This window comes from Schistocerca americana, chromosome 2 (genome assembly GCF_021461395.2).
Source record: "Schistocerca americana isolate TAMUIC-IGC-003095 chromosome 2, iqSchAmer2.1, whole genome shotgun sequence".
NCBI lineage: Eukaryota > Metazoa > Arthropoda > Insecta > Orthoptera > Acrididae > Schistocerca > Schistocerca americana.
In genome coordinates, this window is record NC_060120.1 from 1,055,311,430 (window position 1) to 1,055,336,109 (window position 24,680).

Sequence of the window (24,680 nt, forward strand, 5' to 3'; positions counted from 1 at the left end):
CCAGCCTATCACAGACAGCGTCGTTTAGTTTCCTCACACTGAACGAACATGGGTTTTGTCCACCTAGCATATATTTATCACTTCCGAAAAGGTCACATTTTAACTGGCAGTGAACATTTCTACAATTTGTGTGTAAAATGACCTGACTGCCTAATATCAATGCTAAATTACTCAGAAACGAGGCAACAAAGCGAAAACTTCTGTTAACACTTATTTCTCAGCTCAAGCTCCCCTGAAATCCCCTTACAAGCTTTGTTTCAGAGCACCATATATATAGTGGCTACACATTTGTGCTGCATCCTCATCGCTGGTACCTTACAGCTCGCTGCTGGCAATCGCAACTCGCTGCTATTCGGTATCGTTGTTACACTTAAGACTGTCACCTCGCTGCTCGCTCCCCGCCTGGAGTAATTGCCCTGCAGCTGTTCATCTATCGAGCAGAGTGCTAGCAGAGTCAAATGCAGAACTTCTGGACTGACCTTGAAGCAACCAGTCCAGCCTCAAGTTACAGTTCGTAAGGTGAAGGTCGCAGCGCGAAACGCAAACGAGCCGGACATCGTCATCTGGCGAGGATCTTAGCGAGCAGTGGGGTGAGCAGCGATGATGCTGGTTAACTGGACCTGTAAGATGCAGTGGGTTCGACTGATCATCGCAGTGCCACGTGAGCGACAATCGAGCGGCGAAGTGGCAGCACAGAGGCACCCTAGGGAACGCTCTTGTTGCAACATCGCTGCTGGCTCACGCTGGTGTCTTGCTTCTCACCGGGAACCTTTAGCCTGCAGCTGTTCATATTGCTAGTTGGGTGGATTACTTTCAGTGTGAGAAGCGGAAACTATATTCTATACATTTCCAGAATGAGATTTTCACTCTGCAGCGGAGTGTGCGCTGATATGAAAACTTCCTGGCAGACTCGAACTCGGGACCTTTGCCTCACGCGGGCAAGTGCTCTGCCAACTGAGCTACCCAAGCACGACTCACGCCCCATCCTCATAGATTTACTTCTGCCAGTACCTGGTCTTCTACCTTCCAAACGTTACAGAAGCTCTCCTGCGAACCTTGCAGAACTAACACTCCTGAAAGAAAAGATATTGTGGAGACATGGCTTAGCCACAGCCTGGGGGAGTTTCCAGCATGTTCTATACATTATTTGATGACAGTCACCGTAGTTATTTCACGCCAAAGTTTTACAAAGAGAAAGGAGACGAGGCATGGATGCACCCTTTGAATGTAGAACTTTCAAACTGCACACACGCTTTACCACTTCCAACAGCAGTTCAACAATCATCCTTAGCACTTTTTCAGACAGTTATGTATGTAGTAACAAATTTTCCAGTTTATATGAAATGTTATTGAACCAGAATAATTTAAGATATAAATATTCGCCCCAAAATTATTTACGTAATATAAGTTAAAGAGCAATTCCTAGGCGTACTCGCTCTGAGATAGTGTTTAGTCAGTTTTTATCCAAATGTGCTTCATGTACTGCATCTGCCACTTGTAGATGTTCATGCCTGACATTATAATGAGAAAAAGATAACGCTAAATTAAGTGAAACAAAGGCACTACTCTCTAAAAGTATTGCACCTAATAGACAACAGCAGGACGGGGAGCGACGGTAAAATTAAGTGCGCACGTTTCATCATCGTGGAACGAAACTGGCGAGCAGTGAGTGGGGGAATAAGTGCACCCTGAACCACATCTCTCCACGTTTAGATTCGCAACATGCGCAGTGGCGTAGCTGCACTAGGGGTCAGGGTTGTCAGAACATGTGGACCAGTGGCTCCCGACCTATAGCTGCTTATCCTGAGGGGTAAAATCAGTTTTTCTGAGTGGTTAAATCAATACGGTTCACTTGTGTATCAGATGCGAAACCATTACTATTTCGTAAGTTACTAACAGTTAAATTTTTCCAGTACTAGCATTTACATATGACAAAATGTGGTCGAGATTACAGCTTGTACAACAACAGCAGCAACGTAATCTTGCTCGCATAGTCCACCCACTCCACATTTACTTTGTACTTTGTACCATGCAAGTCGGATAGTAAAATTCAGACACATACATCACATATGCTTAAATAACCCATGCAAATGTTTTCTGCAAGTTATAGGTAGTTCTATAAATAGACCAGAAATTGCTTGATTATTCACTTCTTAACACTAAATGAACTAACTGACAACATATCACAACAGTAAGTTTATTGTGGCCACTGCTGTAAGACCTATACACCACTATTATCATTTTTTATTATTATTAGGAGTGACAGAGGCTCCAAGCAGCTGTCATATTCACTCCGTGAGTTCTTGTTCTTTCTCCACTTCGGTTTCTACTTGGTCTGGTGGTTACTTCTTTATGCTGCAGAACTTTGCAGTTGCTTCCTGTTTGTTCGCAAAAGTTTCCGTTAAAAACATCCGATGGACTTACATATAAGTCTTTTGTAATTCCTGTTTGATCTGATGAAGTCAATGTATGGTTTGAATTGTTCTACATATGTCACGGTTATTATCATTATTATTATTACTATTATTATTCTAATTACGTTACTACCACAAGTAACTTTTATCGGACACAAATAATTGTTAATGTGAAGTCTTCCAATTTATGCCCTTTCAGAAGGAAAGATTCCAGCAGTTGACTGCTTCACAAATGGTAACCATAGTAACTTCTTCATGTGTCGGTCCATAGCCTCGAGGTATCGTCTAAATGGCGGAACCATTTTAATAAATGTAGGCTGTCAGTCCACGTCCTTTAATGTACTATGCATATAAATTACATTGCAGACCAGTATCGGGCCTAGGTCGTTAGAGATGTCTGCAATATAATACCAAAAGTACAGTAAGAGATATTAGGGGATAACACTAAACTTGTGTATTGCAATTGTTGTTTAAGTTACATAGATTATATTGATGATGTTTGTGACACATTTACAAATGTTTATTTCGTGTTATATGAGGACACACATGTTCCCACACATACACATGTTCAATGTTACAAATACGGTCATGCACATACCAATCAGCTTACAAGGACACCTTACATAACACGTCATGTACACAAATATCTTTCTAACAGGTAGCTTACTACCCGTTGTACATTCTTTTAGCAGGATAGTATACGCATTTTTACTAGGTTGATTTTCAATGGGGCTGCAGCGTGTGGGTGGAGCAAGTGTCTCTAGACAAGGAGTAGTGCAAGGAAACTGTAGGTAACACTCTTGATAGGCAACACCAAATGGTAAATCTAAAAACTGAAACGCGTCAGGTAGATTTGGGTCCCTAGGACTATGTTTTGGCAAAAATACAGACAGTTATGTGGAATTTAAATATTAATCTTTTCATAAGGATTTATTCATTATTAAAATTCATGGAGAAGAAGTAAAAACTTTGAGGTTTGCCAATGACATTGTAATTCTGTCAGAGACAGCAAAGGACTTGGAAGAGCAGTTGAACGGAATGGACATTGTCTTGAAAGGAGGATATAAGATGAACATCAACAAAAGCAAAACGAGGATAATGGAATGTAGTCAAATTAAATCGGGTGATGCTGAGGGGATTAGATTAGGAAAAGAGACACTTAAAGTAGTAAAGGAGTTTTGCTATTTAGGGAGTAAAATAACTGATGATGGTCGAAGTAGAGAGGATATAAAATGTAGAGTGGCAATGGCAAGGAAATCGTTTCTGAAGAAGAGAAATTTGTTAACATCGAGTATAGATTTAAGTCGTTTCTTAAAAAGTGTCAGGAAGTCGTTTCTGAAAGTATTTGTATGGAGTGTAGCCATGTATGGAAGTGAAACATGGACGATAACCGGTTTGGACAAGAAGAGAATAGAAGCTTTCGAAATGTGGTGCTACAGAAGAATGCTGAAGATTAGATGGGTAGATCACGTAACTAATGCGGAGGTATTGAATAGGATTGGGGAGAAGAGAAGCTTGTGGCACAACTTGAGTAGAAGAAGGGATCGGTTGGTAGGACATGTTTTGAGGCATCAAGGGATCACAAATTTAGCATTGGAGGGCAGCGTGGAGGGTAAAAATCGTAGAGGGAGACCAAGAGATCAATACACTAAGCAGATTCAGAAGGATGTAGGTTGCAGTAGGTACTGGGAGATGAAGAAGCTTGCACAGGATAGAGTAGCATGGAGAGCTGCATCAAACCAGTCTCAGGACTGAAGACCACAACAACAACAACAAGGATTTATTACTACCAATTTGAAACTGCAGTCATTATTTTTGGTCATGTCTTATAATCGTTATAAAAGACACCGTGAAGTGCATAAAATGTAGAACGTGGAATATTCCTTGACATCAGCAACAGATACTAACCTACACAATTGAAACTTCACATTTAAACACAAAAAATAGATTGTGCGGCAAAGCTGTAAGAAAAAAAAAGTTCAAATTCAGTATAAAAGTTTCTGCAGGCATGACATATGACGGGATTATAGTCTCACATTTTCAGCTGAATTGCTATCTCATTTATGAAAATAATCGCAATAGCAGAAACTGCTACAAAATCAGTCTTTGATCATTCAGCGTTGCTACCAGTCGATTTCAGTATTTTTTATTCATTTAAATTACAGAAACAGTTTGGACACAATCTTCGTCACTTTCACTTGTATCATCAACATTAGTGTCCAGTGATTCGTTTAGAATATCTGTAGTATCTACCTCGTTCACTTTTCTGAAGTATTGTAGGCCAGATTCAAAATACTGAATACGATAGGGGAGGGGGTAGGTCAGGCACTAGCTAATTTCCGACTGGACTCGTGCGTAGTGCCCTCAGAAAGTTTTTTGTGTCTACACACAGGCAACAAAATGGGCAGAATTCCCACGCAGTCTCCAGTCGCGCCTTCTCAGAAGTTCGTATCAGCGACCTCAGTGAGCCTCACCACATCAGAAAAGTGCATCCATATTGAGAAACCATGATGTAAGTTGGAAACATAGATAGATGCTCTACCACTGATGTGCGTCTGTTTTCCGTAGGTCTTGCAGTTTTCGTACGTCGCTTTCCGAAACTAGAGTGTCTACAATAAGCTAGAAAAATGAGAGGTATTCTCGTGACGTGGGTATGATTTTTATCAGATTTAACAATGCATATGAAACTTTCGATTTTTTCTCAAATAACTCCACGCGAATAGCAAAATGGATTCTATTATTCGGCGATGGTGGTAGAGAACCGGAGAAAAATCTAGTCTTGCTTCAAATCGCTAAGTGGCTCTAAGGCTTTCCATTCAGTCCCTTGGTTGACGAGTCTGATGTGGCAGTTCAAGGTAGCAAAACGAAAGCCGAAGTTTTAAATTTTACGTTCAAGAAATCGTTCAGACAGGAGAATCGGACAAACATACCGTCGTTTGACCATCGGACAGACTTTCGCACGGACGACATAGTAATGAGCATACCTGGCGTAGAGAAACAACCGGAAAATTCTAAAGCAAATTAATCACCACGTCCAGATGGAATCTCACTCAAATTTTACATAGAGTACTCTACGGCATTGACCCTTTACCTAGCTTGCATTTATCGCGAATCTCCCGCGCAAAGTCCCAAGCGACTGGGAAAAAGCACAGGTGAATACAGTATATAAGAAAGGTAAAAGAACGGACCCCCAAAATTGTAGACTAATACCCCCAACTTCTGTTTGCTGAAGTATCCTTGAACATATTCTCAGTTCGAATATAATCAACTTTCTTAAGACCGAGAAGCATATCCACGAATCAGCTTTAGAGAGCATCGCTAGTGCGAAACTCAGCGTGCCCCTCTCTCGTATGATACACTGCGAACTATGGATGAACGGCAACAGGCAGATTCCACATATATTTCCCGAAAGCATTTAACACGGTGCCCCATTGCAGGCTGTTAACGAGAGTACGAGCATATGGAATTAGTTCACAGGTATGTGAGTGCCTGAAAGACGTCTTAAATAATAGAACCGAGAGTGTTGTCCTCGACGGTGAGTGTTCGTCAGAGACAAGGATATCGTTAGGAGAGCCCCAGGGAAATGTGATAGAGCCGCTGCTGTTCTCTGTATACATAAATGATTTGTGGAACAGGTTGGGAAGCAGTCTCCAATTGTTTGATGACGAAGCTGTGGCGTACGGTAATGTGTCGAAGTTGAGTGACAGTAGGAGGATACAAGAAGACTTTCTAGTTGGTGTGATGAATGGCAGCTAGCCCAAAATGTGAAAAATGTAAGGTAATGTGGACGAGTAGGTAGATCAAACATGTAATGTGTGGTGTCACCGCCAGACACTACACTTGCTAGGTGGTAGCCTTTAAATCGGCCGCGGTCCATTAGTATACGTCGGACACGCGTGTCGCCACTGTCAGTGATTGCAGACGGAGCGCCGCCACACGGCAGGTCTAGAGAGACTTCCTAGCACTCGCCCCAGTTGTACAGCAGAGTTTGCCAGAGATGGATCACTGACAATTACGCTCACATTTGCCGAGACGATAGTTAGCATAGCCTTCAGCTACGTCATTTGCTACGACCTAGCAAGGCGCCATTACCAGTTTATATTGAGATTGTTATTAATGTATCAACAAGAGCGATGTTCTCCAATTATCGATTAAAGTTAAGTATTCCCAGAACTACGTTCTTTTCTTACTAGACTCAACTACTTTACCTTGTTCCAGACCTCACGCCAGTCTGCGTGAGCTTAAACGCGTGCATTTCGGCCTCCTCTAGTAACACGGTGTTGGCTCTTCTGCCAACACATCACATGGCGACGAGTACAAAAACGGTCGTCTTCTTTATACTGCACTAATTTACTTGTGTCATGGCTTCGCCACAATCTCCAGATGTACTGTCCGAATTTTATCGCTTGCAGAATCAGCAGACGCAGGCCTTATTGGATGCCCTTGGACAGCTCGTCCAGGGTCATCGTGCAATGCAAAACGATGCAACCGCCGCCGCTCCACCGCTACCGCAGCCACAACATGCTGTTGCACCACCTTTTTGTCCTTTTGATGCGGCACTGGAAAGCTGGACGGAGTGGTCACGCCAATTTGGATTCCATCTCGCCGCCTACAGAATTCAAGGTATTGAGCGGCAGCCTTTTTTGCTTTCTTGTGTAGGAGTGTCCACCTACCGTGTGATAGTGAAATTATTTCCCCAACGCGACGTAGCAACTCTGTCCTACGACGAAATTTTGTCTGCATTAGATGCATATTTCAAAGAATCAGTCAATGTAGTTGCAAAAAGGTATACCTTCTTTCGTACAAAACGTACAGCCGGTCAGACTAATCAGGAGTGGGTTGCAACTTTGCAAGGCCTTACTAGGGATTGTGCTTTTGCGTATGAATGTGGACTCCCTTATTCAGATACTATGGTACGTGATGCAATTGCACAGAACGTTTCTGATATTCGTATAAGGGAACAGATTCTGAAACTAGTCAATCCCTCCCTTCAACAAGTGATGGACATCTTGGATAGGCAGGACACACTTGACTTTGCTCAGGAATCATTTGAAACTTCGCCAGCTGTGTGTCACATTAACCGGCCCGCCGGGCGCGCTGCACAGAACAGTAAACAGCCCTCGCGCCCGTTCGCGCAGCTGCCGCCAAGCTCTGCGCTACGTGTGCCGCGCAAGGAAGCAAATGCAGTGCTAAAATCATGCCCGCAGTGTGCTACTAGACATTCGCGTGAGAATTGCCTGTCACGCCAAGCTATTTGCTTTTTCTGTAATAAAAAAGGGCATGTTCAAAGTGTTTGCCGGAAAAAGCTCAGATCGGACACTCACCACCATTCCAGGTCCTTTGCATCGCGCCGGAATCGAACTGAGAATACACAGGCTCGTGAACCTTCGCCCATGGAAATTCATGTAGTTAATTCCACTCCGCCCAGTGCCACTCTCTCTAACAGTGACTGTGTTCGTCCCACAAATAGTGTGCGTCGACGTCGACGGAAATCCAGTCAAGTCGCAAGTGATTCTGTACCAGTGTCTCTTCACGTTGCACGAGACAGTCGCTCTTGTCGTCAGCAGGACACTAAACTTTTTGTAGACTTGGACATTAATGGCAACGTGATACCATTCCAGCTCGATACCGGAGCTGCAGCTTCATTGATCAATCACGACTCGTACAAACAGCTGGGCACACCTCCGCTGCATGCCGCAAATGTTAAGTTAAATTGTTATTCAGGACAAGCTGTCCGTGTGTTAAGACAGTGCAGCCTTCTTGCAACATACAAGAGACAAACAAAACTTGTCTCATTTTATGTTCTTCGTTCTTCTTCTGCAGTGAACTTGTTTGGATTGGATTTATTTCCGTTGTTTAACTGGTCTATAAAAAATCAGGTCCTATCAGTGACCCAGACTGTGCCCTCTGCCAGTGTTTCTAGTCTATGTGAAGAATTTGCAGACATTTTTGCACCGGGCCTCGGTTGCAGTAAGAACTATAAAGCACATTTGGAACTGAAAGTAAACACGCAACCAAAATTTTTCAGAGTGCGCAATGTTCCCCACGCCTTGCGTGATGAGGTCGCAAGAATATTACACTATTTGGAATCACAAGGTGTGATTGAACGTGTGCAGGCTTCTCTCTGGGCATCACCCTTAGTAATTTACCCAAAACCTTCCGGAAAATTGAGACTTTGTGTGGACTTCAAAGCTACAGTGAATCCACAACTAGTGATTGCAACTTATCCTTTACCCCGCCCGGAAGATCTTTTTGACAAACTGTGCCCGGGTAAATATTTTTCGAAGTTGGACCTAGCAGATGCGTACTTGCAAATACCAGTGGACAACGAATCCCGGCGCGTCTTGGTGGTTAACACGCATCTTGGTTTGTATCGATTCAAAAGACTGCCATTCGAGTGTGCATCCGCCCCTGCATTGTTTCAGCAATATCTGCAAACTGTTTGAGCGTCGGTCCCTACTGCAGCAAACTATCTGGACGATATTGTGATCTCCGGAAAGACGGAAGAAAAACATTTAGCCAATCTCAGAACATTATTTCAGGTCTTGCGACAAAATGGTCTTCGCCTGCGGAAGGACAAATGTGTTTTTGCTCGTGATTTACCCTATCTGGGTTACGTAATCAATGCCCAAGGCATACATCCCAGTCCCGAACACCTCCGTGCCATACAAGACTTGCCTTCGCCGCAGAATTTGAAGCAGCTACAGAGTGTGCTGGTAAAAATCAATTACTATAACAGATATGTGAGCCACGCCTATTCCATTACAGCTCCGCTTCATCGCTTACGCCGTAAAGGTGTTCCGTTCGTCTGGACGACGGAATGCGAACGCGCCTTTCGCCAGTTGAAATCGGCGTTGCTTTCCACTACTTGCCTTACGCCATTCGATCCCCAGAATTCCCTTTTGTTGATGGTAGATGCATCGGATTTCGGGATCGGTGCTGTGCTTGCGCACAAAGATGGATCGCATGATCGCCCTATTGCCTTTGCGTCCAAATTGCTCTCGTCTGCGTAAAGAAATTATTCACAGATCCAGAAAGAAGCCTTGGCTCTCGTATTTGGTGTTACAAAGTTTCATGACTTCTTGTATGGTCGTCACTTTACCATCATCACAGACCACAAACCTTTGACATCACTTTTTCATCCGAACAAGCCTGTACCTCCACGTACAGCGCAGAAATTCATTCGCTGGTCTATTTTCCTCTCGCAGTACCGCTACGATATCTTGTATCGGTCCACTGCTAAGCACGGAAACGCCGATGCGTTGTCCCATTTGCCTGTTGCTGAGGATAGAGCATTCGATTCTTCCGAACTTACTTGCATGTTCATTGATGCGGAAACTGATGACGTGGTCGAATCGTTTCCGATTGATTTTCGTCGTGTAGCTACAGCCACAGCTGCTGACCCTGTCCTTGCTACCGTTTTGCGTTTTGTTGCTACGCAATGGCCCTAGTGAAAGTCACGGATCGAGGATCCGTTGGTTCGCCGATTTTTTGCTCACAAGGAGAGACTTTTTGTTATACGTGGTGTTTTGCTATTGCGTTCTGATAATGATCAGTCCAGGGTCGTGGTCCCACGTTCGTTACAGTCCTCTGTCTTACGGCTTCTCCACCAAGGACATTGGGGTATAGTGCGAACGAAACAACTTGCTCGTCAGCACTGTCCTTGGTTCGGAATCGATGCTGCGATTACGAAAATGTGCTCTTCTTGCATGGCGTGTGCCGAACAACAATCCGTACCGCCGCGAAATTTCTTTTCATGACCGAAAGCCACTTCCCCTTGGCAACGCTTACACATCGATTTTGCTAGTCCATTCTGGAATGCTCGATGGTTGGTTGTGGTAGATTCATTCAGTAATTTTCCTTTTGTTGTCCGGATGCCTTCCACGACGTCATCTGCCGCCATCCAAGCGTTATCCGCTATTTTTTGTATTGAAGGTCTGCCACAGACTATTGTTTCCGACAATGGCCCACAATTCATGTCTACAGAATTTCAGTCATTTTGCAAGACCAATGGCATTCAACATCTGACATCCGCGCCGTTTTCGCCTCAGTCAAACGGTGCCGCTGAACGATTGGTTCGGACTTTCAAGTCACAGATGTTGAAGCTGAAAGAGTCGCATTCTCGGGAGGACGCGTTATTGGTCTTTTTGTCCTCGTATCGCTCTCAGCCCCGAGATGGTCGCTCGCCGGCTGAGTTTCTCCATGGTCGTCCTCATCGAACCTTGATGTCTTTGCTACATCCGCCGCATCAGGTACCTGTGCAGCGGCAGACATCTGCTTTTGCCCCAGGCGACGTTGTATACTATCGCAACTATCGAGGTTCACGGCGTTGGCTCGCAGGGCGCATTCTTCGCTGCCTCGGCCGCGCGATGTATCTGGTTTTGGGGGCCTCTGGTGAGGTGCGCCTGTGTCGTCGCACGGGTTCTGCCGCTCCCCGTCTGCTTTCAGCGACGGTGCCGTCCGGTCAGCGCCCTGGGGACCCATCTACTGGCTCGCCTCATCCCCAGGTGTTACCGACGCTGCCTTCCATTTTGCATCATGGAGACGCGCCGCCGCCGCCGCCACCTGTTCTCCCGCAGCCGACGCCCGCAGTGGACGCTTCGCTACAGCCGCCAAGCGCCTCTCTGGGTCACGCGTCGCCGATCGTTTCCCGTGACCAGCTGTCCTCCGACATGGAACTCTTGCCCGCTCCGGACCAGTTGTCGTCTTCGCCCGTCGGTTGCCCCGCCCCGATGGAGGTCGACTCTTCGGCCCTTCCTGTCTCTCTACGGGCGCATACATCGCATGTTGGCGTGCACCCTGGACTAGGTTTTCAGGCGTTTCCTAGCTCCCCTCGGACCGAATGGCAGGGTGCGGGTGGCACAGCCTCGCCTGTTGTTAGGCTCCCAACCTCGTCGCATATGTCAACATGGGGTCCTCCCCACGGCGGGCGGAAGCCTTATAACACAACCGTACGCCGATTTGCGGGGGAGGAATGTGGTGTCACCGCCAGACACCACCACACTTGCTAGGTGGTAGCTTTTAAATCGGCCGCGGTCCATTAGTATACGTCGGACCCGCGTGTCGCCACTGTCAGTGATTGAAGACCGAGCGCCGCCACACGGCAGGTCTAGAGAGACTTCCTAGCACTCGTCCCAGTTGTACAGCAGAGTTTGCCAGAGATGGATCACTGACAATTACGCTCTCATTTGCCGAGACGATAGTTAGCATGGCCTTCAGCTACGTCATTTGCTACGACCTAGCAAGGCGCCATTTCCAGTTTATATTGAGATTGTTATTAATGTATCAACAAGAGCGATGTTCTCCAATTATCGATTAAAGTTAAGTATTCCCAGAACTACGTTCTTTTCTTACTAGACTCAACTACTTTACCTTGTTCCAGACCTCACGCCAGTCTGTGTGAGCTTAAACGCGTGCATTTCGGCCTCCTCTAGCAACACGGCGTTGGCTCTTCTGCCAACACATCATAATGTTCGGACACAGCATTAGTATTGTCCTGCTCGAAACAGTCAAGTCGTTTAAATATCTTGGGTGTAACATCGCGAAGCGATATGAGGTGTAACGAGCGTGTGAGAACTGTGGTGGGAAAGGCAAATGGTTGACTTCGGTTTATTGGGATAATTTTGGAAAATAGTGGTTCACCTGCAAAAGAGACCGCATATAGAACGCTGGTGCGACCTATTCTTGAGCACTGCTCCTGCGTTTGGGATCCGTAACAAGTAAGACTGAAAGAAGACATTAAAGCAATTCAGGGACGGGCTGCTAGATATGTTACCGGCAGGGTGTGACAACACGTGTTACAGGAATGCTTACTCAAATTTGAACCCCTGGAGGGAAGGCGACGGTCTTTTTGAGAATCTCGACTGGGAAAATTGAGAGAACCTGCATTTGAAGCTGATTGCCGAACGATTCTACTGCCGTGAACGTACATTGCGAGTAAAGACCACGAAGTTAAGGTAAGAGACATTAGGAGTCAAACGGAGGCATACAGACAGTCGTTCCTCCCTCGCTCTATTTGCGAGTGGATCAGGAAACGAAATGAGAAGCAGTGGTGTAGGTTACACTCCGCCACGCCCCGCGCGGTGGCTTTCGGAGTATCTGTGTAGATGTAAATGCAGATATTTACCATTAATAGAATAGGTTACCAGTTACTTCAGTGGATGTTATTGTTCTAAGCTACATTAATCAATCATATTTATTGGTTACTGTTCGTTACGATTGTGTCCCTTTCTCTGGTGTCACTATAAATGAGTTTTAGTGCTTTGTGAAAACAAGAAATGAAGGGGTGTGGCTCTGTTAAGATGCGCGTACAAGGAGCGGCCAACAGAGCTGGTATCTGACAGCCACTGACTTCAGGGGTCCGACATACTATGATAGTCTTTAACTATGGTGGAATTATAAGGGCTTGTGAGTGTAATGTCTCGATAGAAGTTCGTGGCTGGGAGGGAGGGTGAAGACGAGTGTCTAATGACAGCCTTCGTGGCCTGTGAGGAGGGCCCAGCGTTTAGTATCGTTCAGTTCTGGCTAACAGTTCATTGGTCTAGTAAACACATCCACTAAACATTCCAACGAAGTCGATCAGGAGTGAAAAATAAAATATATCTTGCAAATATTCGGCGAATTTATGCAAATCTGTTTAAACATGCAAAAATATGGCATGCACCGCGTCCGCATAGCGTCTGTCGTTATCATTATAACGGCCGTAATTCGGTCGCGATGGAATTACGTGATAATAGCACATTAATTCGATTAAAACCTTCTACTGATGGAGCTGCATTTGGTGGTTCGACGAAAATTCAATACGCTACGTCGACAGTTATTTTCGACACCGTTCTCTGAAAATTAGCATATTATGGGACAGGGTATCGTTTAACTGTTCCTCTCAGCTTATCAATGCGTCATACGTCGATCATATGCAAAAAAGTCGGGAAAATCTTTGCTCCCTATTATACAAACACACCTCTAATAAATACCACCTTATCCAAACGAGGAATCGTAACATTTCTGAAGCAAATCAGTGGTCTATTCAATCACCACTACATTTCCGTACTTGGTGCCCGATTCTTGGAGAAGCCTGGAGCTATTTCTACGGAGATGCCAACTACTGGTTTGAAATAAGAAGAGTCCCAAAGATTTTTACATATTCCACTGTCAGATTTCAAAGAGAAGAAAATGTTCGCAAATGTTGGTGCGGGAATGGCTGTGAACTTAAACGATTCCTTCATATCCACTGTTTGTATGCTGCCATCATTACCTTGCCTATTAGTCTTTCCTGTTGCCTTTATCCTGCATCTACTTCTTCCTGTTCTGTTCCTCCTGGTGTTATTTGCTAAACACTTCCGTGTCTTATTAGGTATTCAGCACAGCGCTCTCCTCTGTTCTCAATTGCTACTAGAGATCCAGTGTTAATTCTATCCGTTTCAATACCTCTTTACGTACTTTGTCGCTGATAACGTTTACGTCTTTCGACTAAAAATTAACAGTCAAGTATGTTGGCTGTTTTCTATGTTACAGTTGTTCAGGCATAAGTCAGATAAAGCAGTGTTCTTCGAGCAAATTCCTTCTGTTGCCCTCAACATAAACTGCTTTCCCGGCTTACTGAGTGCTGTTCTCAGCTAATCAAATGCGTTTACAATCATTTCTCTCCCGCCCCTTACGTCATATTTCACTAGACCCTGTAAATGTGGCAAATATTTAAAAGCATCAAGCGGTATGTCATTCAAAATGGTCTGTACGTGAATTATAATTTTTTACTCCGTTCCGTTATTAGATTTAGTGTTTCCTCATACGATGTTCTCTATAATTACTAATATTCATTCCATCACGCACAAGTTAATAAAAGTAAACTACTCTAAACTATACATTTTAGCGACTACCGCAGTATTTGTTGTTCCCCCTGAAGATAGTGCCTAATCAGATTGTCGCTTAAGTTCTTCGACATGTTTATAAAATACGAAAATGCACGCGCACCTCCTCGTCCCAGCAGGCGTTCCTGTGACTTGTCAAGCATGAAACGAAGTCCTGTCGGCTCCTGAGAAGACTGCGCGTGGCAGGTCGGTAGCAGCTACTCAAACTGCTCTGTGACGCGGTCTCGAGCGGAACATTAACTGCCTTTCTAAGAGCAGCCAACTAGATGAGATTCAAGCCATCTCCTTATATTAAATTACGTCATCTTTCCAGCATACCGATACTTTGAGAATATTTTAGACCAAATTTTTCACTTGTGTGGCCATAGTGTCAGCAGTTGATGTCCGACTTCTCTGTGCAAAAGAATTATGGGGTCACTTTACCGAAACAGCGTAATTGCGTTTGATTGCGACTCAGAAATTTCAGATTCGGCTCAAATGTGTGTACAACCTCGATCTGTAAACGGTGCAAAAGCGCGGCCCTTCGACATTTCCCTCGCGATGCTTCAGACTGCATGATGTTGACCCATGCGAGAAAAAGGCCACAGCTCAGAAAATTATGAAAGGTTTAAAGTGAGTTAATGAGGTCACATTAAAACTAAATTTGTCGTACTTCTGCCCAACGCCACTGTGGACGTGTCACGTGATGAGAAGGTCGTCACCCTCCCGCCCCCCCCCCCCCCCCCCCCCACCTTTTACCGACGTTTCACTCCTTCTATTTAGGCCAATGGCGGTCAGAACCGAGACGGCAAACGTTGAAATCACACGATTTATATGTGGCCGAGGAAAACATTTCAGGTACACCGGCGTTGAGAATCAACATGAAAAGACCTCAGAAGGTGGAATAAAGGTTGTCAGTGAAAGAACACCTTTCATTGTGGTGTACGTTGACGAGAACGACAGTTTTCAGTACGACCAGAACGAGGTTAAGACGTGTGTAAGCTTAGGGACTGATAACCTTAGCAGTTAAGTCCCACAGGATTTCACACACATTTGAACAATGCAGATGATGCTTTTTCTAGCCACGGATATACACTCATCTCCAAACCTAACTACAACCTAGAAATGTGCAATGTATTCGAGTAACGGGACCAACAACCTGGCGGCGCAACTATTAATCACGCTCCTATGCTTCACGGTAATTAAAACCTACGTCTAAGAGTAAGCTCAAGACAGAAAAATTTAAGTCCCAGCACTAAACGTGAAATGTAATTTCTCGCTTTCCTTTGTTACCTGAAAGTACCCTCACACTGGCTACAGGAGCTGACGCGATTCCAACAGATGAGCAGTCCTGGATGGTAGTCGGTTATAGGCTGTAAGCGCTGCAGACAGATTCCAGACCAAAAAAGTATGACAGGAAAAAAAGATAGCAAATAAAAAATTAATCAGATTTTGAAAATGATGCAGAATCCACCAAAAAATAAACATCTAGTGATCAAAGTAATTCTGATAAAGATTAAAAACTATAAAACAAAAATTAAATGTCGAAATTCGAGCCTACGTGTTACTGCATGTCAGTACAGTAACTTACCTACTATGCTGGAACACCACATACGGTGGCAGCTTTATATTTATTCATCTACAGAAGCAGTTGCTGCCTTAAAAATTTAGTCCACATGCAATGTCGTATGAAGCTTGTCTTCTGTAGACCGATCTTTTTGATGATGATAACTGAATATGTGACGTCGAATCGCGTCTTGTGCTGAACGATCCAATGCAGCGCTAGTGCTGTGTATGCAATGTACGTATTTCGTTACCATCGTTACGTGTGTGGTGATTTTGGTGTGGCTGTAATGCCTGATGAAATGCTAACTTAAAGAGCCAGACCCAGGATTCGGCATCCAGACAGGCCAAGAAAGAACGCCTGACAACTAATTGCAAGTCAACTGACCCTTTGTTGTGGCATTTCCACAACGGTAATAGTTCAGGCGTGAAGTTGAGCGCTCTGATTTGAGAAAACCAGCTGCAGCATGCAATTGGAGTTTGCGTTCTAAGGAGACAATTCTAATTGTTGTGACGTGAGTTTTTTGCTCCTTGATGGTCTCGTTGCACCTGTTTTTATCTGCGAGATGTTTTCGCCATTCTCGTTCACAATTCTCCACTGTTTTCGCTTGGCTACGCAGTTTAATTTTCACGTTGACACCAGCGCAGTAGTAACAAAACGTGGAATGAAATAGTATACAAATCTTGTGCCCAGAAAACTATGAACTGGAACGACGAAAACATCATCTAGATGAAAACAGAGGCATTGTTGTGGTCTTCAGTCCAGAGACTGGTTTGATGCACCTCTCCATGCTACTGTATTCTGAGTAAGGTTCTTCATCTCCCAGTACCTACTGCAACCTACACCCTTCTGAATCTGTTTAATATATTCATCTCTTGGTCTCCCTCTACGATTTTTACCCTCCGCGCAGCCCTCCAATACTAAATTGGTGATCCCTTGATGCCTCAGAACGTGTCCTACCAATGGATCCCTTCTTGTAGTCAAGTTGTTCCACAAATTTCTCTTCTCTCCAATTCTGTTCAATACCTCTTCATTAGTTATGTGATCTACCCATCTAATCTTCAGCATTATTCTATAGCACCACACTTCGTAACCTTCTATTTTCTTCTTGTCTAAACTATTTATCGTCTACGTTTCACTTCCACGCATGGCTACACTCCATACAAATACTTTCAGAAACGATTTCCTGACACTTAAATCTATACTCGATGTTAACAAATTTCTCTTCTACAGAAATGCTTCCCTTGCCATTGCCAGTCTACATTTTATATCGTCTCTACTTCGACCATCATCAGTTATTTTGCTCCCAAAATAGATAAACTCATTTACGACTTGAAGCGTCTCACTTCCTAATCTAATTCCCGCAGCATCACCCGATATCCTCCTTTCAAGACACTATCCATTCCGTTCAGAGGCATAAAACTTAACAAAAAGGCAAAAAACTCAACTCACAATGTTACAAGAACAATATTATGCATGCCTAGACAATCACAGAAAGCAATGTGGTCATAACTCGGACCTCAGAACAGGTACGCCTCCATGCAAGCTAGAGCGACAGTCAAGCCATTTAAGTAAACACAATGTTGATCTGATCTGGCACTTTAGGAGTACCATCAGCTCTTCGAACACCCCAGCTCTAAGAAAGGACAACAGTTCTTGTGAAGTGGAGGTCGGCACTGTGGACCTTGGGTGAACTTGCTCGCTGCTCCATCGGACCAAGGCCTCAAACAGTGTATGGATCTGCTCGCAAAGGTGGTAAAGATCAATAGGCACATCCTCAGACATGATTATAGTGCAGTCAGCTACATCGGTGAATGTAATGGGCGAAAAATACATTGTCGGAAAAAAATCGCAACACCAAGAAGGAGCTGTGCGACATAAACGGAAGTTGGTAGTCGTGTTTCTATATCTGAATGTTGATGTTAATTCAAATTTCGCGCCAGTCGCATAAGAGTGGTGTTAGTAACGCCAGTAAGAGAGGGCAAATCAGGTTTGTTTTAATTACACGCTGCAACTGTCGTGAATGTTAATTACGTCGTGTTATAGGACTACGAGAAGATGGATGTTCCTTCTTGGATACTGCATAAAAACTTGACAAGAATGTAGTTACTGTGCATGATTGTCGGCAGCGGTGGTCACGAGAATGTACGGACGCAAGAAGACCGAGCTCCAGACAACCACGTGGCACTACCAAAATTGAAGACGATCGTGTTCGTCGTATGGCTCTGGCGCATCGTACCGGACCTGCAGGAGCAATCTGAGGAGCGATTGGCACCACAGTGACACAACGAACTGTTACATATCGATTACGTCAAGGACAGCTCTGTGCCAGACGCCCTGTAGCGTGCACTCCAATGACCCAAGACCACTGTCATTTACTAGTTGAGTGGTGTCAAGCAAGAGCTCATTGGAGGGCAGAGAAGAGATGTGTTGTGTTTCTGATGAAAGGTGTTCTGCCTCGTTGCCAGTGACGGCCGTGTGTTGGTTAGAAGGAAGCCAACTGAGGACTTGCAACCGACCAGTCTGCGTGCTGGCACACAGGACTTGAACCTGGAGTTACGGCCTGGGATAAGATTTCATATAACAACAGGATCACTCTCGTAGTTATCCCACGCAGAGCGATTGCAAATTTGTACGTTAGTCTGGTGATTCAGCTTGTTGTGCTACTATTCACGGACAGCATTCAAGGGGTGCTTTCCAACAGGATAACTCTCGCCCACATACCGTTGTCGTTAGCCAACATGCTCTACAGTGTCAATGTGTTTTATTGGCCTGATGGATCAGCATATTTTTCTGCCTGTCTCCAGTCGAGCACATATAGAACATGACGAGACGATAACTCCAGATTCCTTAACGAACAACATTAACCATCCCTGCACTGGCCGACTAAGTGCAACAGGGGTGGATCTACATCCCACAAACTGATATCCGGCACCTGTGCAACACCACGCATGCATGTTTGCATTCAAGATTCTGGCGGTTACACCGTTTATTAATGTACCACCATTTCACACTTGCAATGAGTTCACTTGCAGTTACATTAACCTGGGATCTTCTGCAATGTTAATCACTTAACCACATTATATACTTACAATGTTAAATTTGTCAATTTAAGTACATTTATCTCGTGAACGGTTCATGATAATGTTATAAAATTTTAATTGCTGGTGTGGTATCGATAGCAACGATGCCACGGAATAGTTTCTCAAGTTGGCATTACGAGAGACACAGACGACAGCGCCCTCTAGCCGGTGCTGTCGATGTCTACGACCTCCGCGACTGCTTCAGCCATTTGATCAGGTGCAGCCAGCCAAGACACTTTGCTTCAGCATCGCATCTAAGTACAAAGTTATGTTATCGTGTATCACCTTGTTTTTGCATCAGTAAACCACGTTCTTGCAATACCGACTTGTATTACCTTTTCCCGTTCCTACCTACGCGCCGCCTCCCAGGCGGGATACGAAAGCTGATGTAGGAAGAGTCTCTCTCCATTCACCAATTTTTGTAGATAAGTAGCTTCCATTATTTATTTTTAGGGAACTTTTTGCAATTTCTAGAATTTTTCGACACAGTTAAGATCTATTAAATGATAATTTCTATAATATTAAACTGAAATTCTTTTAAAATTGCAACATCGATTTTCAGCCCAGTTTCTGGAAGTTGTGTAAGATTCACTGATCTATGATGGTAAGTCCCTGAAAATATGTACCTAATCATTAAAAAATAAAATCTCAGCAATCCGGCTTTAAGAATGAACATAGTTTGTTACTGACCTTAGACATCCGTGCACCATATCCTGCGTCATCTGCAATTTCTTCATGCTCCCTGGCACTCTTAGCATTCCTTGAGTGCATTCTTGGCTTCCTAGCTGTCGTAGTCACTTCATAATCTGCTTTCGTAACACGGACAGCTTCTAATTCGGAACATGCCAGCACCATATTTTCCCCAGGTTGTATGCCTAACTTTTAAAGCACCCTAACTTTCCCCACATTGCCATAAGTAAATGAAAGAACTGCATATAAACAAACAAATTCTATGTATCATTAGCAGCAAATACTGTTTTAGGAATTCTAGATCACATGGTTCATTTGTGTTCTTCAAGGACAAGGAACAAGTAAATGCAGCGCACGAACAGGGTAGCCAACTGTGAGCACGAAATATTTTCAGAAATCAGCAAATTAGGTTTTTGAAATTCAAGAAGTTAACAGAAGGCAAAAGGAGGGCGTGGCAACGTGTGCTGCCCTTAAAGTAAATGAATATTTAAAGTCTTTAACGGCTAAAATGCCCTTACAAAACATATTTCTCTAGTAAAATACACTTCAAGAAATGTTTATAAGCAAAAAAATTTTTTTTATAAATTGCCCCCTAGGACGGTACAATGTTACCTAGACAAATGTGTTTCCGACATTTAGTTAATCTGTATTAACTAGTTTTGGTGTTGCTATTTTTTTATCTGTGTGTACAGATTTGGGGAAATAAGACTGCTGTGAATAATATTTCGTGCGCCCGAAGATGGACAACCTCACTTACTTTATCTTATCCATGTTAGATGGGTTGTCTTACGGTGAATGAGGCATTTTTACGTGCATGCTATATTTCGTCCTCACTGCATACCTCGTGGCAAGAGCATTGGGAAGAAACACAGTAGCTGAGGTGCGACCCGTTTTTTAACATGCATCGTGACCCAAGAAAATTGTACGGGCATCATCTAATGTCATTGACAAGGACGCGATTACATGACTGAAACTTTCTCCGACCAGGCACGGGAGACTGTGTACTCACATGGCAGCAGCAGCAGAGGCAGCGGCAGCAACAGCAGCAGCGGCAGCGGCAGCGGCCTCATGGCGGCATGGCGTCGCTGTGGGGTCCGCCGCCTCATGGCGACATGTCGCGGGCCGTCCGTAGCCAAGGCGGCGTCAGCGGCAGCGGCGGCGGCGCTCCGGCATGGCCCGCCGGCTACTGGGCACCGGCCGCGCCCACGCCCACCTGCCCGACAACACACACAAACCTGCCTTACCGTCTCACTCGGCCGGAGAACATACGAGGTGTCGCCAGAAACTAACGGGAATTTTGTAATTTCCACTGTAGCATTAGTCTCACTGATGTGATTTTTTTCATTGCTGTGTTGATAAACATGTTCGTACAGTGTACTGCCATAGCCATCTATATTAGTAAACAGCTACAAAAAAACCGGTTCTATTTGCATATGCCATCTAACAGCTTCCAGACAGGACAAAAATTTTGGCCGCATCTCTTGGTCGTGCGGTAGCGTTCTCGCTTCCCACGCCCGGGTCCCGGGTTCGATTCCCGGCAGGGTCAGGGATTTTCTCTGCCTCGTGATGGCTGGGTGTTGTGTGCTGTCCTTAGGTTAGTTAGGTTTAAGTAGTTCTAAGTTCTAGGGGACTGATGACCATAGATGTTAAGTCCCATAGTGCTCAGAGCCATTTGAACAAAAATTTTATTTCCAGTATTTCATATCGCTGTATCCGCCTGGAAGTCGTTTCCCCCGCACGCCGGGCAGGCTCCTGCACAGCTGCCATAAGCACCGAGATATTTTCTTTGTACGATCTACGGCTGTCGCAGAAGAAAGCGTTGTCGGGAGGGCACTATTATACTACGCCAGGTCACGTGCCCTCCTAGCGCCACGCTGAGTTGCATCCGCCCCTGACTTTAGACTTCCGCCGAACCAGATTTTCGAAATCCATGCACTCCACCCTTCGTTCCACATTCGTTTACCATCTCCCACAAGGATCCTTTACCAACTCATCGAATTCCCACCTCTCCACACTCACACTGAACGCCTCCGAACGATCCAGATCATCCGCGAACTAGACTCCAATAATTCTATCGTTTCTCCTCTACTTTCCGCTCCTGATATGCTGCCCCGCCATTACCGACGCACTCCGCAAACCCTCCACTTACATATCCTCCACATGCTCTCCAACAAAACTTCGACCATCATTAACTCTGTCAGCTATAGGTTCACCCCACCCAATACGCCTTATGAGGACTTACGCTCTCACCCCTTCCCACATTTCCTTACTCTTTTCTCCGCATCTACCTTTCTTTGCCCACCCCAGACCCCAACAACTGTTAGTGTCACCAGTTGCCCCCTCTGCTCCCAACAGCCCCATTGCTGCTATGCAGCAGTCGTCCGTCCTTATACCATCACATTCCTACCCCTCTCACCGTCCAACCTCTTCTCCTTCACCAACTAATTACCTATCCAGTGGCAAGTCCTTCCTGTTTCTAGTGACAGGAAAGTGCTTCATTTTGATACCAATGTCTGGGCAACGTGTTTTAAATGTGCGCTTATTGTGTTTCCTTTTTGCCTTTGCCATTATTATCACTCTTTCCAACTACCAGTGAAAAAGTCATCTGACATGTATTCACAATCTTCCATTTCATTTTCATTGTTTAAAAAGTGTTACATTCAATATAAATATCTCCGCTATATGTTTCTTGTTTTCGTCTAATTTAATTTTATCAACTGGCTGAAGAGCGGATTCTTTTGAAAGTCTCTTCGATCACTCCTTAGTACGAGGCTACTTTACATTTAGTTACTGATCGAATCTAATAATTTGAAGCGCTGTCATAGGCTCATTTAGAGGAATAATCTAGCATTACAGGCTTAACACAGTAAGTCAAATATTACAGTAGGAAACTGTTTACATGTCTTCAAACAGCATAAATCATGGTGTAGAAAGCATTTGAAAATAAGAGCCGTTATCCATTTCCAAAACACTATACGGTTAATCTGCAATATTTTCGAAAACTTTTCTTGCTGACTCCTTCCACAAATTAAGAACACGAAAAAGTTTATCAAGAAAATGGCTCTGAGCAATATGGGACTTAACTTCTAAGGTCATCAGTCCCCTAGAACTTAGAACTGCTTAAACCTAACTAACCTAAGGACATCACACACATCCATGCTCAAGGCAGGATTCGAACCTGCGACCGTAGCGGTCGCGCGGTTCCAGACTGTAGCGCCTTTAACCGCTTGGCCACCACGGCCGGCAAAGTTTATCAGTTACTACATTTTCGCAGTTCATACAGACTCAGCAACCACGTTTTATCTTATTACTTCTTTACTACCAACTATGGTAGCAACACATTTTTAGGTAGTATCCACACACACCACTGAAAGTATAGGGTGACAATTATTGAAATATATGATAAAAACATAAATTTGTTACAAAGTACAGCGTCCTTACACTTTATTCATCACGTAAACATCTCTACAGATATTAGGATTTAGTGCAATTTTGTCATATGATGGCATTGTTTGAGACCGCAGCTGAAGACAAATGTTGATGGTGTTGAGACAGCAACCAGTCTGTGTTGATATGCCTGCCACCATTGGCGATGATGTGGAGCAGACGAATAGCGAAATTCTGCATGACCCGCTGAAGTGTCGGAACATCGGTGCTGTCGAAGTCCTCCTGAATGACTATTTTCAGCTCAGTAATGGTTTCGGGGTTATTGCTGTACACCTTGTCTTTAATATAGCCCCACAAAAAGGAGTCCCATGTGTTCAGATCCGGAGAATATGGTGACCAATCGAGTCCCATGCCAGTGGCCTCAAGGTACCCAAGAGCCAGAATGCGGTCCCGAAGTGCTCCTCCAGGATATCAAACACTCTCCTGCTCCAGTGTGGTCGGGCTCCATCTTGCGTCAACCACATGTTGTCGTAATCAGGTTCAGTTTGGATAATGGGAATGAAATCACTTCTCCAAAACATTGACGTACCGTTCGGTAGTCACCGCACCATCGAGGAATATAGCACCGATTACTCGGTGACTGGTCATTGCACACCACACAGTCACCCGTTGAGGGTGAAGAGACTTCTCGATCGTGAAATGCTTACTAACGAATCTATCCAAATGAAAGTAGTCTTCTTCGCAAAACCAAACCATACATTAGCATACTGATTCCCGTTATGCCCCGCAGCCAACCGTGCCGTTTGAACGTCCTAACGCAAACCGATCACAAGTTAAGACGCTTTTATTTCACATAGTTCAATAATAGACACCTGCAAAATTATGTCGTCGCACAACACGAAGTTCAGCGGATACGACGTCATAAACTTTTAGAAGCGTGAAGAACTTGATTTTTTTTCTTAATACATAGTGCAAATTCCCCAGACTGTACTCACGCAGTTACTGATAATGACGGCACTTACCGATTTAAACACGATTTCCAGACTTTGTACCTTCAGACATGAAGATCTTGCAAGCTTAATATCAAGTACCTGACAGACTAATTGAATTGTAAACTAATCAGACGACTGAAGCTACGTTACACATGAGAGTTCCATTCTTCAATGAATCCATTGTGCGGTGTTACTGGTATCGGATACTTAGCGTGTTGTCAACTGTCAAGGAGGTTACATGTGTTTTCGTAGTATCGGCAGCCATTTACATTGTAGAATGCAGCGCACCGACCGTATATAGGCATAACAGTGTGAACGTGAGCGGTGTAGTGAAGCCACCTTGGCAACAGAAAATTTTTCCGAGCTGCGACACAGCCGATGTGCCGCAGCAGGTGCCGCTGGAGCGAACGTTTCACTGCAAGGTAACGATACCTCCAGCATGTGGTGGAGACTTCCAGTCAGCAATGGAAGGCGTGCAAGCGGTCAGCGCAGCAGCATTCAGGGGTCGGCTGGCCACTGATCACCGACCCAACGTATAACGCAGCTCAGATGATTCAATAAAGAACCTGTTAACTTAGCAGCCGCCTTTCGCTGGAGCATCCTGGGCTATCCCCTCGCCGCCACCAACCACTCATACCATCCTCGCTCTTAGCTGCCCCTCCCTGCACGGAAAGAGGGGCGGGGGGCGCTATAGTAACAATGGA